Below are 13,370 nucleotides of genomic sequence, written 5' to 3'. Positions count from 1 at the left end.
TGAAAGGTCTCGTATTCAGATATACTAGGTTTTTATACTCAATGATGTCTGGGGTATTATTCCGGGACTTCTGCTGAATGGAAGTTCTGACCTAGTCCTTGGATAATATTTTCTGCAAATGCTTGAAATATAGCATAAACCCTCAGCATGCAGATGAAACAATAAAATTGATAGTCGCTGCTGTTGTAACTAAAAGATCCTCTAAAGGGGACATACTGAAAAGTCGAATGTGACAACTCGAGTTTCTGACTTCCACTTTCACATTAGATACGCGTTGACTTTGACTGATTAGTTCTTTGACTTGTGGACTTGAAATTGTACGCGTTGTGTTTTAATGAAGCGTATTGTCATTTTACATATATGTGATTACTTACTGTTGTAGAAAATAATATTAGAATTATTATTAAAACGTTTAGACTAAATCACGTAAGCGACGAAACAGAATTTATTTGCCATTTAACCAACTCGATGAAACATATGTGTTTCGCCGAGCCTTGATTCGCCAAAAAACCGCCAAAGCCCAGCCCAAACTTGTTGCGTATAAATATATATATTAGATTAGGGGAAACTGTTATCAAGATACTAAAACCCTAAACACCTCCCCTACCAGCGGCAGCCGTGTGACCTCGTAACCCTCAAGGAACGTTCAAGATCTCTCTCTTGATTCATTGCGGTTAGTACAAGTCCTTGTCTGATTTTGTGTTACACATCGGTTACTTGGTAATTGTGTTCGCATACCTTCTGTTATGATATTTGATATTCTAGTTGTTGGCTTTTATGCTTTTATTCCAATTACATTGTATTCCTTCAATTATGTTTGCATGTGGCTTGTCAGTTTATTTGTATAATTAAAAATGGTAAGTGTCGGCTGTAAACGATAAGGGGGGAGGGGGTTTAATCGGTTAAGTGTTATGCCGGTCCAATGGGGATTGGCGGTGGTTGATGGATGGCGGCTATCATCTCGATAATATCATGTATTTTGTCAGTTCTATGAAATTAACATTGTCAACTTTGGTTAAATGGTTATATGGTATTGGATGAATGGTTGGCTAGTTTAGGGGTCCAATAAACATCAAAAGGTAATATCATATTGTCAGATAACATGATTTGAGTTATCATGTGGTTATTTGGAATTATTTGGAATGATGTGTGTATGGTGGCTATACGTGTCTTTAGTGCATGTTGCCAAACAATTTAATGATCTTTTATAAGTGTGCATAAAATATAGTTTTTTTGTTGGTCCAATGATCTCAAGTGTGATTAACAAATTGTCGGCCATGTGGGGCTTTTATTGGCTAGGGTATGGAGGTCCAATGAGGCTTTAGCCTTTCTCAAATAACCACATGTATCTTTTGTATAGTGGCCGACAAAAGTGTTTTAATAATAATCTTCCATTGGGCCGCTGTTGATGAAAGCTTTTGAATCATGAATTGCTTGTATGACCTAGACTATTATTATAATCAAAGTGTTGACTGTGAAAAATTAGATATGCATTATAATAACATGATTAGGTTTGTAGTTTACAACTGATATCCGAGTTTAATAAGAAGCAAAAGGTCCGAAGTTCTTGTTATGCATGTTGTCCGAGGTTGTGTATGTCAACATGAATGCCCGACCTTTAACTGTGTTATGGTCCGAGTTTATTGAGGGCATGATGGGCCGAGTTTCAATTAATCAAGCATGGTCCGACAATAAAGGTCCGAGTTTGTATTAAGCTTTCATGTCCGAGTTTGTATTAAGCTTTCATGTCCGACTTTGTTGAATGGACAAGTGTAGTTCGAGTTCTTTTACAAATGGATTGTCTGAGTCTTAAGAGCACCCCGGCCCGAGTTTCCTTAGGGGTTGGGTGTCCGAGCTTTTACATAAGGAGCATGGCCCATTGGTTAAGATATTAACCTGGTTAATTTTGTTAAGTGGATAATATTGCTAGCTATTAACTCAGTTAAGGTATGCAACCCTGTTTAGTATGTAACGATGATAGCTTGCTAGCTCTGTTAATTGATTTACATGATTAATTATTCTTTCCCGTTAAGAAAGATGACTATGCTAAGCTTGTTAACCATGTTACGTATGTGGATCTGTTTAGCCTGATGACCCTTAAAGGGTGTTATTGAGTAACTAGGTTAGAATTGACCAAGAACTCTATCACATGATGCATGATTGGATGAACGTGAAATAATTGTTATGCGCTACTTGACGATGATTGCTTAAACACACTCTGCGACATAGATGGCATGTGAATACGATGAACTGATTACATAATGTATGATTCTATATGCGTATAATCGTATGATATTGTATGCAACGGTCTGATTCTGCATGCGTGAACTTTCTGGGTGATATCATCATGTACACAATAAACACACAAGACACAACCGTTTGAATGTCAATGATTTGCAAACCCTAATTAGATGCAAACACTTATATCGTATCATGTGCATCATATCATAGGTCGTGTGTAACAGACTTAGACATCTGATAAACTCTAGAAGCAATAACATACCGAGCAAACCAAGGTGAGTTCACACAGCGAAGGCATGGGGTTCCCAGGGTGGGAATGGGATTTGATTATTTACTGGTACTTATCTATACGGGAACGTAGTGATGTGATTTGACGAACTATTGTACCTACTCCACTGTTAGAACTACTACTAGACTAGTAACACTTATTGAACTGATCTTCGCACACCTGCCAAGGGTTGGCCGCGATATTATGACTGACTTCGCACACCTGCCTTTGGAAGGCCGCGAACTGGAATTTGCTAATCTTCGCACACCTGCCTGGTAGGCCGCGATGCAGATAAACCTAGTCTAGAATGCACGGGATGAACATCCCCTTAATATCTTCGCATACCTGCCTGGGAGGCCGCGATGGAAACTAATACGATACATGACGTAACGAACGAACATACTACTACTCACGCTATACTATTATTGAACTGTTAACTGTGAACTCGCTCAACTAGTTGTTGACCCTCTGTCACATGCCTTGCAGGTCGTTAGATACTATGGAGCTTGCACAGGGAGGAGCAGGTCGTTGTGGAGCATGGATTATGTTTCTAAACTTATTGAACTTATGTTACACATTTGGGTTTCGTACTTATGCTTCCGCTATATTTATAAACTATGATTATGCTTTGAACACCTATCGTATCGAATGACTGGTTTACATTTATTATATTTGATATTAATTACATGTTCGATATGATTGGTGGCTTGATCCTGGTCGGTCACGCTCCCAAGCGGTGATACTCCGCAGGTGGATTTTGGGGGTGTGACAGATTGGTATCAGAGCCATTGGTTATAGAGAACTTGGTTTTAATATGGGAAAACGTTTTTATTAAAACCAGACTATAACCAGAACAGTGCTCTCAACGATCCACAACGACGCTTCGCTCCACGTGCAAGACTCAACATCCTAGGTAATAAGGTTTATGTTATTTGCCTACATGCTAGAATTGCATAGAACTTTGCTCGTAGTATGCTTACGTTACTTTGCTCACTACTTGTTATTGCTTGAGAACACTTACGTGCTTACACTCTTCTGTCATCGCACTATTCGCGAACCTTTCTCACTTATGTTGCCTTTGATGTGAAGATCAATGGCCGGACGAATTAACATGACTCAAGCCCAGCTAGAGGCTCTCGTTCAAGCTCAAGTTGCTGCGGCACTTGCAGCTGCCCAAGCAGGTAGTATACCCTGCAGTATAGACACACACTAGGATCCTTAGATCCTACATTAACTCTCGTATTTAACTTTGTCCTACTCGTACACAATAGGTCAACACGCGCAGCAGCCTGTCTGCACGTTCAAGAACTTCATGGATTGTCGTCCAAGCTCATTCAGTGGCACCGAGGGGGCAGTGGGACTCCTCCATTGGTTCGAGAAGCTAGAATCTGTGTTCGAAATGTGTGAATGCCCTGAGGCTCGCAGGGTCAAGTACGCCACTGGCACTTTGGAAGGAATCGCGTTGACTTGGTGGAACGCGCAAGTACAGATCTTAGGGTTGGCAGCTGCTAACGCCACACCCTGGAACGATTTTAAGGAACTTATCAAAAGGGAATATTGCACTCGTGAAGACATTCACAAGCTGGAAGATGAACTGTATCACTTGAAAATGGTTGGGTCAGAGATCGAAGCCTATACCAAACGGTCGAATGAACTGGCCGTGCTATGCCCAACTATGGTGGACCCTCCAGTGAAACGTATTGAGTTGTATCTCAAGGGTTTGGCGCCAGAGATCCAGAGCCATGTTACATCGGCTAACCTTGATAATATCCAGGCTATTCAGCGCCTTGCTCATCGTATTACAGATCAGGCAGTGGACCAAAACAGACTGCCAAAACGTGTCAAAGCTACCACTGCTGCTGTCACCACTTCTGCTACTCCCAGTGACAACAAGAGGAAATGGGAGGGGGATTCCAGCAAGGGATCGGTCTCTGTTCAGTCTCAGCAGCGCAAGACAAATGACTACCAGAATTCGAGTCAGCAATCATCTGGCAGTCAGGGGCAGGGTGGATATCGGGGAATTCACCCACTGTGTAATAAGTGCAACAGACACCACAGCGGAAGATGTCGCAGGGAACGTTGTCAAAGATGCCTCAAGATGGGTCATGAGGCAAAGGATTGTAGAAGCTCTCGGCCAACAAATCAGAACCAGCAACTCCCACCGCCAGCTCCACAGAACCAGCAACAGCAACCACAGCGTGGAAACCGGGGATGTTTCCAGTGTGGGGCAGAAGGTCATTACAAACGCGATTGTCCTCAGTTGAACCAGAATCAGAACCACAACAATAACCAGGGCAACGGGAACAACAACAACAACAGGGGAAACAACAACAACAACGGCAACGAGGCAAGAGGTCAAGCTTTCGTGCTAGGACGAGGAGACGCAATGAACGATATTTGAACTTATAACTTATTTTGGGTTTTCATTATTATGTTTCCGCTACTCAAACAAAGTTTGGTTTGAACATCAATTGTATTGGGTTTTACGAATTATTTTGACTACTATACTTTATGTTTGATATGATGGATGGTTTGATATCATTGAGCGCATCTGCCGCATTTATGGACCTTATGAACAGGGTGTGCAAACCCTATCTTGACAAGTTCGTCGTTGTCTTCATCGACGACATTCTGCTCTACCCCGAGAGTCAGGAGGAGCACGAGCAGCACTTACGTTTTATCTTGGAACTCCTTCGAAAGGAGCAACTGTACGCAAAGTTTTCAAAATGCGACTTCTGGCTTCGTGAAGTCCATTTCCTAGGCCATGTGGTGAACAGGGATGGGAACTACAGGATAAGGTATATTGCTTACGCTTCGCGGCAACTCAAGATTTATGAACGGAACTACACGACGCACGATTTAGAGCTGGGAGCTGTTGTTTTCGCGCTTAAGATATGGCGGCACTACCTGTACGGTACCAGGTGCACGATTTACACCGATCACGGGAGTCTCGAGCATATTCTTAAGCAAAAGGGATTTGAACATGCGTCAACGAAGATGGGTTGAACTACTGAACGACTACGAATGCGCCATCAAGTATCATCCAGGCAAGGCCAATGTTGTGGCTGACGCCCTCAGTCGAAAGGACACCTTACCTAAGCGCGTGCGAGCGCTACAGCTTACTATTCAGTCTAGTCTTCCTTCTCAGATACGAGCTGCTCAGATGGAAGCTCTGAAACCCGAAAACGTCACAGCTGAAGCCTTACGCGGTTCAAGGCAACAAATGGAACACCAGCATTCAGGCCGCTCCATTCGAGGCATTGTACGGACGTAAATGCCGGTCACCTCTCTGTTGGGCAGAGGTGGGGGATAGTCAGATTACGGGTCCAGAGATTGTAGTGGACGCCACAGAAAAGATTGCACAGATACGGCAACGCATGGCGGCAGCACGCGACCGTCAGAAAGCCTACGCGGATAAGCGTAAGAGACCATTGGAATTTCAGGTCGGGGACCGGGTTTTACTCAAAGTCTCACCCTGGAAGGGTGTGGTTCGATTTGGTAAACGAGGCAAACTCAATCCACGGTATGTTGGACCGTTCGAAATCACTGAAAGAATAGGCAAAGTAGCCTACAGATTAAACCTACCAGCTGAACTCGGTGCAGTTCACAATGTATTTCACGTGTCGAATCTGAAGAAGTGCCTGTCAGATGAGACTCTCATAGTTCCTTTTAAGGAACTCACTATCGACGAGCGGTTGCAGTTCGTCGAGGAACCAGTTGAAATCACGGACCGGGACGTTAAGGTCCTCAAACACAAGAGAATCCCTCTTCTTCGAGTTCGTTGGAACTCCCAACGTGGCCCAGAGTACACCTGGGAACGCGAAGACCAAATGAAAGAAAAGTACCCCCAGTTATTCGAAACCAATGCATCCACTACTGAGACTGAAGCTACTACTGCGGAATTTCGGGACGAAATTCCAAATCAACGGGGGGATGATGTGACACCCCAGGAAAACCAGTGAACAATACAGCTTACCTAGCTTCCTCAGTGAGTGCGTACCAAATTTCGGGACGAAATTTCTTTTAAGTTGGGGATAATGTGACAACTCGAGTTTCTGACTTCCACTTTCACATTAGATACGCGTTGACTTTGACTGATTAGTTCTTTGACTTGTGGACTTGAAATTGTACGCGTTGTGTTTTAATGAAGCGTATTGTCATTTTACATATATGTGATTACTTACTGTTGTAGAAAATAATATTAGAATTATTATTAAAACGTTTAGACTAAATCACGTAAGCGACGAAACAGAATTTATTTGCCATTTAACCAACTCGATGAAACATATGTGTTTCGCCGAGCCTTGATTCGCCAAAAAACCGCCAAAGCCCAGCCCAAACTTGTTGCGTATAAATATATATATTAGATTAGGGGAAACTGTTATCAAGATACTAAAACCCTAGACACCTCCCCTACTAGCGGCAGCCGTGTGACCTCGTAACCCTCAAGGAACGTTCAAGATCTCTCTCTTGATTCATTGCGGTTAGTACAAGTCCTTGTCTGATTTTGTGTTACACATCGGTTACTTGGTAATTGTGTTCGCATACCTTCTGTTATGATATTTGATATTCTAGTTGTTGGCTTTTATGCTTTTATTCCAATTACATTGTATTCCTTCAATTATGTTTGCATGTGGCTTGTCAGTTTATTTGTATAATTAAAAATGGTAAGTGTCGGCTGTAAACGATAAGGGGGGAGGGGGTTTAATCGGTTAAGTGTTATGCCGGTCCAATGGGGATTGGCGGTGGTTGATGGATGGCGGCTATCATCTCGATAATATCATGTATTTTGTCAGTTCTGTGAAATTAACATTGTCAACTTTGGTTAAATGGTTATATGGTATTGGATGAATGGTTGGCTAGTTTAGGGGTCCAATAAACATCAAAAGGTAATATCATATTGTCAGATAACATGATTTGAGTTATCATGTGGTTATTTGGAATTATTTGGAATGATGTGTGTATGGTGGCTATACGTGTCTTTAGTGCATGTTGCCAAACAATTTATTGATCTTTTATAAGTGTGCATAAAATATAGTTTTTTTGTTGGTCCAATGATCTCAAGTGTGATTAACAAATTGTCGGCCATGTGGGGCTTTTATCGGCTAGGGTATGGAGGTCCAATGAGGCTTTAGCCTTTCTCAAATAACCACATGTATCTTTTGTATAGTGGCCGACAAAAGTGTTTTAATAATAATCTTCCATTGGGCCGCTGTTGATGAAAGCTTTTGAATCATGAATTGCTTGTATGACCTAGACTATTATTATAATCAAAGTGTTGACTGTGAAAAATTAGATATGCATTATAATAACATGATTAGGTTTGTAGTTTACAACTGATATCCGAGTTTAATAAGAAGCAAAAGGTCCGAAGTTCTTGTTATGCATGTTGTCCGAGGTTGTGTATGTCAACATGAATGCCCGACCTTTAACTGTGTTATGGTCCGAGTTTATTGAGGGCATGATGGGCCGAGTTTCAATTAATCAAGCATGGTCCGACAATAAAGGTCCGAGTTTGTATTAAGCTTTCATGTCCGCGTTTGTATTAAGCTTTTATGTCCGACTTTGTTGAATGGACAAGTGTAGTTCGAGTTCTTTTACAAATGGATTGTCTGAGTCTTAAGAGCACCCCGGCCCGAGTTTCCTTAGGGGTTGGGTGTCCGAGCTTTTACATAAGGAGCATGGCCCATTGGTTAAGATATTAACCTGGTTAATTTTGTTAAGTGGATAATATTGCTAGCTATTAACTCAGTTAAGGTATGCAACCCTGTTTAGTATGTAACGATGATAGCTTGCTAGCTCTGTTAATTGATTTACATGATTAATTATTCTTTCCCGTTAAGAAAGATGACTATGCTAAGCTTGTTAACCATGTTACGTATGTGGATCTGTTTAGCCTGATGACCCTTAAAGGGTGTTATTGAGTAACTAGGTTAGAGTTGACCAAGAACTCTATCACATGATGCATGATTGGATGAACGTGAAATAATTGTTATGCGCTACTTGACGATGATTGCTTAAACACACTCTGCGACATAGATGGCATGTGAATACGATGAACTGATTACATAATGTATGATTCTATATGCGTATAATCGTATGATATTGTATGCAACGGTCTGATTCTGCATGCGTGAACATTCTGGGTGATATCATCATGTACACAATAAACACACAAGACACAACCGTTTGAATGTCAATGATTTGCAAACCCTAATTAGATGCAAACACTTATATCGTATCATGTGCATCATATCATAGGTCGTGTGTAACGGACTTAGACATCTGATAAACTCTAGAAGCAATAACATACCGAGCAAACCAAGGTGAGTTCACACAGCCAAGGCATGGGGTTCCCAGGGTGGGAATGGGATTTGATTATTTCCTGGTACTTATCTATACGGGAACGTAGTGATGTGATTTGACGAACTATTGTACCTACTCCACTGTTAGAACTACTACTAGACTAGTAACACTTATTGAACTGATCTTCGCACACCTGCCAAGGGTTGGCCGCGATATTATGACTGACTTCGCACACCTGCCTTTGGAAGGCCGCGAACTGGAATTTGCTAATCTTCGCACACCTGCCTGGTAGGCCGCGATACAGATAAACCTAGTCTAGAATGCACGGGATGAACATCCCCTTAATATCTTCGCATACCTGCCTGGGAGGCCGCGATGGAAACTAATACGATACATGACGTAACGAACGAACATACTACTACTCACGCTATACTATTATTGAACTGTTAACTGTGAACTCGCTCAACTAGTTGTTGACCCTCTGTCACATGCCTTGCAGGTCGTTAGATACTATGGAGCTTGCACAGGGAGGAGCAGGTCGTTGTGGAGCATGGATTATGTTTCTAAACTTATTGAACTTATGTTACACATTTGGGTTTCGTACTTATGCTTCCGCTATATTTATAAACTATGATTATGCTTTGAACACCTATCGTATCGAATGACTGGTTTACATTTATTATATTTGATATTAATTACATGTTCGATATGATTGGTGGCTTGATCCTGGTCGGTCACGCTCCCAAGCGGTGATACTCCGCAGGTGGATTTTGGGGGTGTGACATCGAAGCCGATATCTCTCTGCGCATACGGAAGTATCGACCTGAGATCCCTCGGCCCTCGCATACCTAATTTATGTACAGATATCATTGTAGTATACTCACCTGTAAGACTGAATATTGGGATTCTGGATACGGGAGTATATTCAAGAGGTGGGACACATGAATGAGCTAAGTTCATAAGATATATAAATCGTATCCTGGGTAAATTGAAATCTGTGTGAGAATTTAAGATGGATCAGTATATCGACAATCGAGGTGAATTGTTTAAGTCTGAGTATGAAATGAAGCTTAACGGTACTAGTAATTTGTCTGAAAAGCTGATATGATTCCCTGACTCGCTTGCTAAAAATAAGTATGTAAATAGTTTACTTTGTTTACTTTCTGCAATTTAAGTTTTCTGCATTTCATTTCTTAGTTTAGAACACATGTTAAAATCCAAAAAAAATTTCCATTTCTGCTTTATTTTTGACAAACCAAAGTGGAGAGTTGGTCGTTGGATTCTCGAAGATTGAAGCAGATGCAGGAAATTCTGGACTGAAGAATGAGGAGAGCTTATCTTGTTGGAGTTTGATTTATTGAAAAGTCAAAACAAGTTCATTAACTTGATACTTGTTATTTTCAGAAATTGTTTGAAAAAACGTTTTCAAAATCAGTTTAATTCGTCAAATGATCAACCAAGGTCATTGAGTTGAACTTGGTAGATTAATTGAGTAATCAGGGTCATTAACTTGGACCTGAATACTTGAGTGAATTTCTAAAGCTGATTAAGTTTGTGATTTATTGTTGAAAAGATGGTTTGTAATGTTTAAAGTTTGAGACACAGGTTTTGGACTTCATTATTCCCATGGAAGTTAATTGTCAAAGCTTGAACCAGATATCTCAGATTCTAGCATATTGAGAGGGGGAGTCTGGATCAACAGTCAAAGGGAAGTCTGAGGATGGAGCCAGGACAAGATTGTGAACCTGTGAAGATAGAGTGCTTATGATGTGAAGACAGAGAGTTGGAGAAAAGACCAAGACTACAGACTCGGAGCTGAAGACTTCGTCAACATCCAAGGGGGAGTCTGTTGATGCATGGAATGTCTGTTGACTACGTCTACATTAAGTCTTAGGTCAAGATAGGTAAACATAGGAGCTTGAAAGTCAAATTAGGTCTTAATGTTGTAGTTTCGCTTTTATGTACATAGGTTAGAAGTAGTTCCGCTTATATGTACGTATGGTTCCGCTCATATGGTCATCAGGTAGTTCCGCTTATTTGTCACTTGGTAGCTTCGCTCATATAGACTGTTATAAGAGCGAAACCTACAGTCCTGTAAATACCTGATGTGATCATAATTCATGTACGTTGGAGCGGAACCTATTCATGCTTGTGGTAACGAAACTCTATCAAATTTGAATCAGAAAGCATCAATAGAGAAGGAATTGAAAAGGAAAAGGTGTGTAACTTCATGTGCATTGATTCCGCCTTTGTATTTGAAGATGAACGTTCTCAACTGACTGTTTAGGGTCGGAACACGGTCCAACAGATTTCATGCCTTTAGCCGTAGGAGTGGTTGTGGTACCAGAATCTTCAACCTCCATGGCCGATGAGGGGTGAGAGGCCGCTGATTTACAAGACCCATAGGGGGCCGTCTCCTTCTCTTGCGAGTTAAGACTCAAATTGTTCTGGACCAAGTCGTTCACACAGATATTAGTCAGTGGTTGACGTCCCTTACCACCCTTAGAGGGTTTTTGCACACCCTTGCTGCTACCAATCGAATGACCAGATGGATTTTGAGAGCTAATTTGGTCACCAGGATTTTTGGTGGCAAGAGATGGAGATATCATGGGAATCTGGTGGAGATGGGTCAGGGGAACGGTTGGTGGAGTAAATCCACCATTTGAAGGTGCCAGTTGAGCAAGAAAACAGGCAAAATCAACGAATTTAGGGAGAAATTAGGTGGAATACGGAGATGAACATGAAGAACGGCAGGAGAGAAAAATCTAGAGAGAGAAAGTAGAGAGAGAAAAAATCACACAAATGAAAAACCTTAGGGTTTAGGGTCTAGGGTTTAGGGTCTTGGGTCTAGGGTCTAGGGTTTTGGGTTAGTGGTTAGGGGTTAGGGTTTGGGGTTTGGGGTTTGGGGTTAGGGGTTAGGGTTTAGGGTTAGGGTTTAGGGTTTAGGGTTTTGGGTTGGGTTTTGGGTTTTAGGTTTTGGGTTTAGGGTTTAGGGTTTAGGGTTTAGGGTTTTTTTTTGGATAAAGGGCTATAGCGCGGCAAATGTATACACAACCAAAAGAATTACATCATTCAAAGGGACATACCCCCGTGACACCTCCCAAAACATGCTTCGGGAGACCAAAAATAGGAAACAATGAAACCAACTCTAGGAATATACAAAAACCTAGACCTAACGGAGTTCAAATTTACATATCTAGTATGCCACCAAACATTACAAGGGGGCCCAAAACTAGGGGGCAACCCAAACCAATTGATGTCACTTGGGCCCGAAAAGTGCTTAGGATACATGCGACCCCAACCCACAATACACTGCCCTGAACATCGGTCATAATGCACGAGCCAAATATAAGGACTTGGCCATCTTTTGACTATAATCCAAGCATACCAGTGGGCCGTTTCACACTGAAACCAGTGGAACTGGTATACATCAGCAGCAAAGAGCAGCCTTCCGTGCAGCCAAGTGGAGACACATAACAGCACAACAGCGACACCAAGAATAACCTTCTGGGCTAACAGGCAATCAGCACCAAAGAAATAGGATAGCAGCACCCATCCTAGCACAGAACTGGGTCTCTTGCAGCTAGAAGCCATGCCTTTGGATCCTTTAAGTGACTCCATGTTATGAGCTTCTTTCAACATCCAATCAGCCCAATGATGGGCCGTTGAAAACCATAACCGAAGCCTAGCATGTGCCAGCAAACCAACAGTGTAGCATATCTTGATGATGCCTAGGTGAGTAAATACCGCAATACCCTTGGACTTGATCATAGAACTATTGCATTCCCCCCTTCAAAGCGCTGCATCAATGAGCCAAACATCCCATCGTTGGGAGTTCAACAACAAACTCAGCATATTTATGAACACCTGGACATCAAAAGCCCATACTCTATTCCTGCCCAGCCTCTACAGATAAGAAATCATAGCCGTAGCACTGACTGACAACTTTTTTATACCATCTTGATGCTTCCAGCTCACCATGCACAGACGGCACAAGAGATCCAATAGCATCAACTGGGTGAATTGGAACCGAATATCATTTGACTTTAACAACAGCCCAGAATCCAGCAGGGTCACACGCTTCCTTTGAGAAAAGTTCTAGCTATTCCCACATTCACGGATAATACACTCCATCAATAAACCCAGGGCCCACAAACACGGATGATAACTATGGACTTCAGTCGGATGCCAACCCCGGAGCCCAAAATCCCAAACGGCCAGCACTGAACACACAAAACCAAACCATCTTCCATTTATCCATTTTATAGATCCATAACCAGTACACAAAATGCAGCCCAGAAAACTCCAGCAAACATTATTTTGGCCCAGCCCCACCCTGATAGTCCGCCATTGAAGGGTATAATCGTCTTTTTCATAACCCTGCCTCCCCGAGTGATGTAACCAACTCTTGGCGTTCTTCAACTTGAGAGTGAGTAATAATCCAAGATCCAATAACATCACTACAAAATTATAGTGCAACAAACAACAGCATAATATGATATTTCGCCTTAAAATAGACATCCTCCTGTATATATGAACCCATCCCTTGACATCC

Source organism: Helianthus annuus, chromosome 9 (genome assembly GCF_002127325.2).
Source record: "Helianthus annuus cultivar XRQ/B chromosome 9, HanXRQr2.0-SUNRISE, whole genome shotgun sequence".
Classification (NCBI taxonomy): Eukaryota; Viridiplantae; Streptophyta; class Magnoliopsida; order Asterales; family Asteraceae; genus Helianthus; species Helianthus annuus.
Note: the sequence above shows the minus strand (reverse complement) of the source record.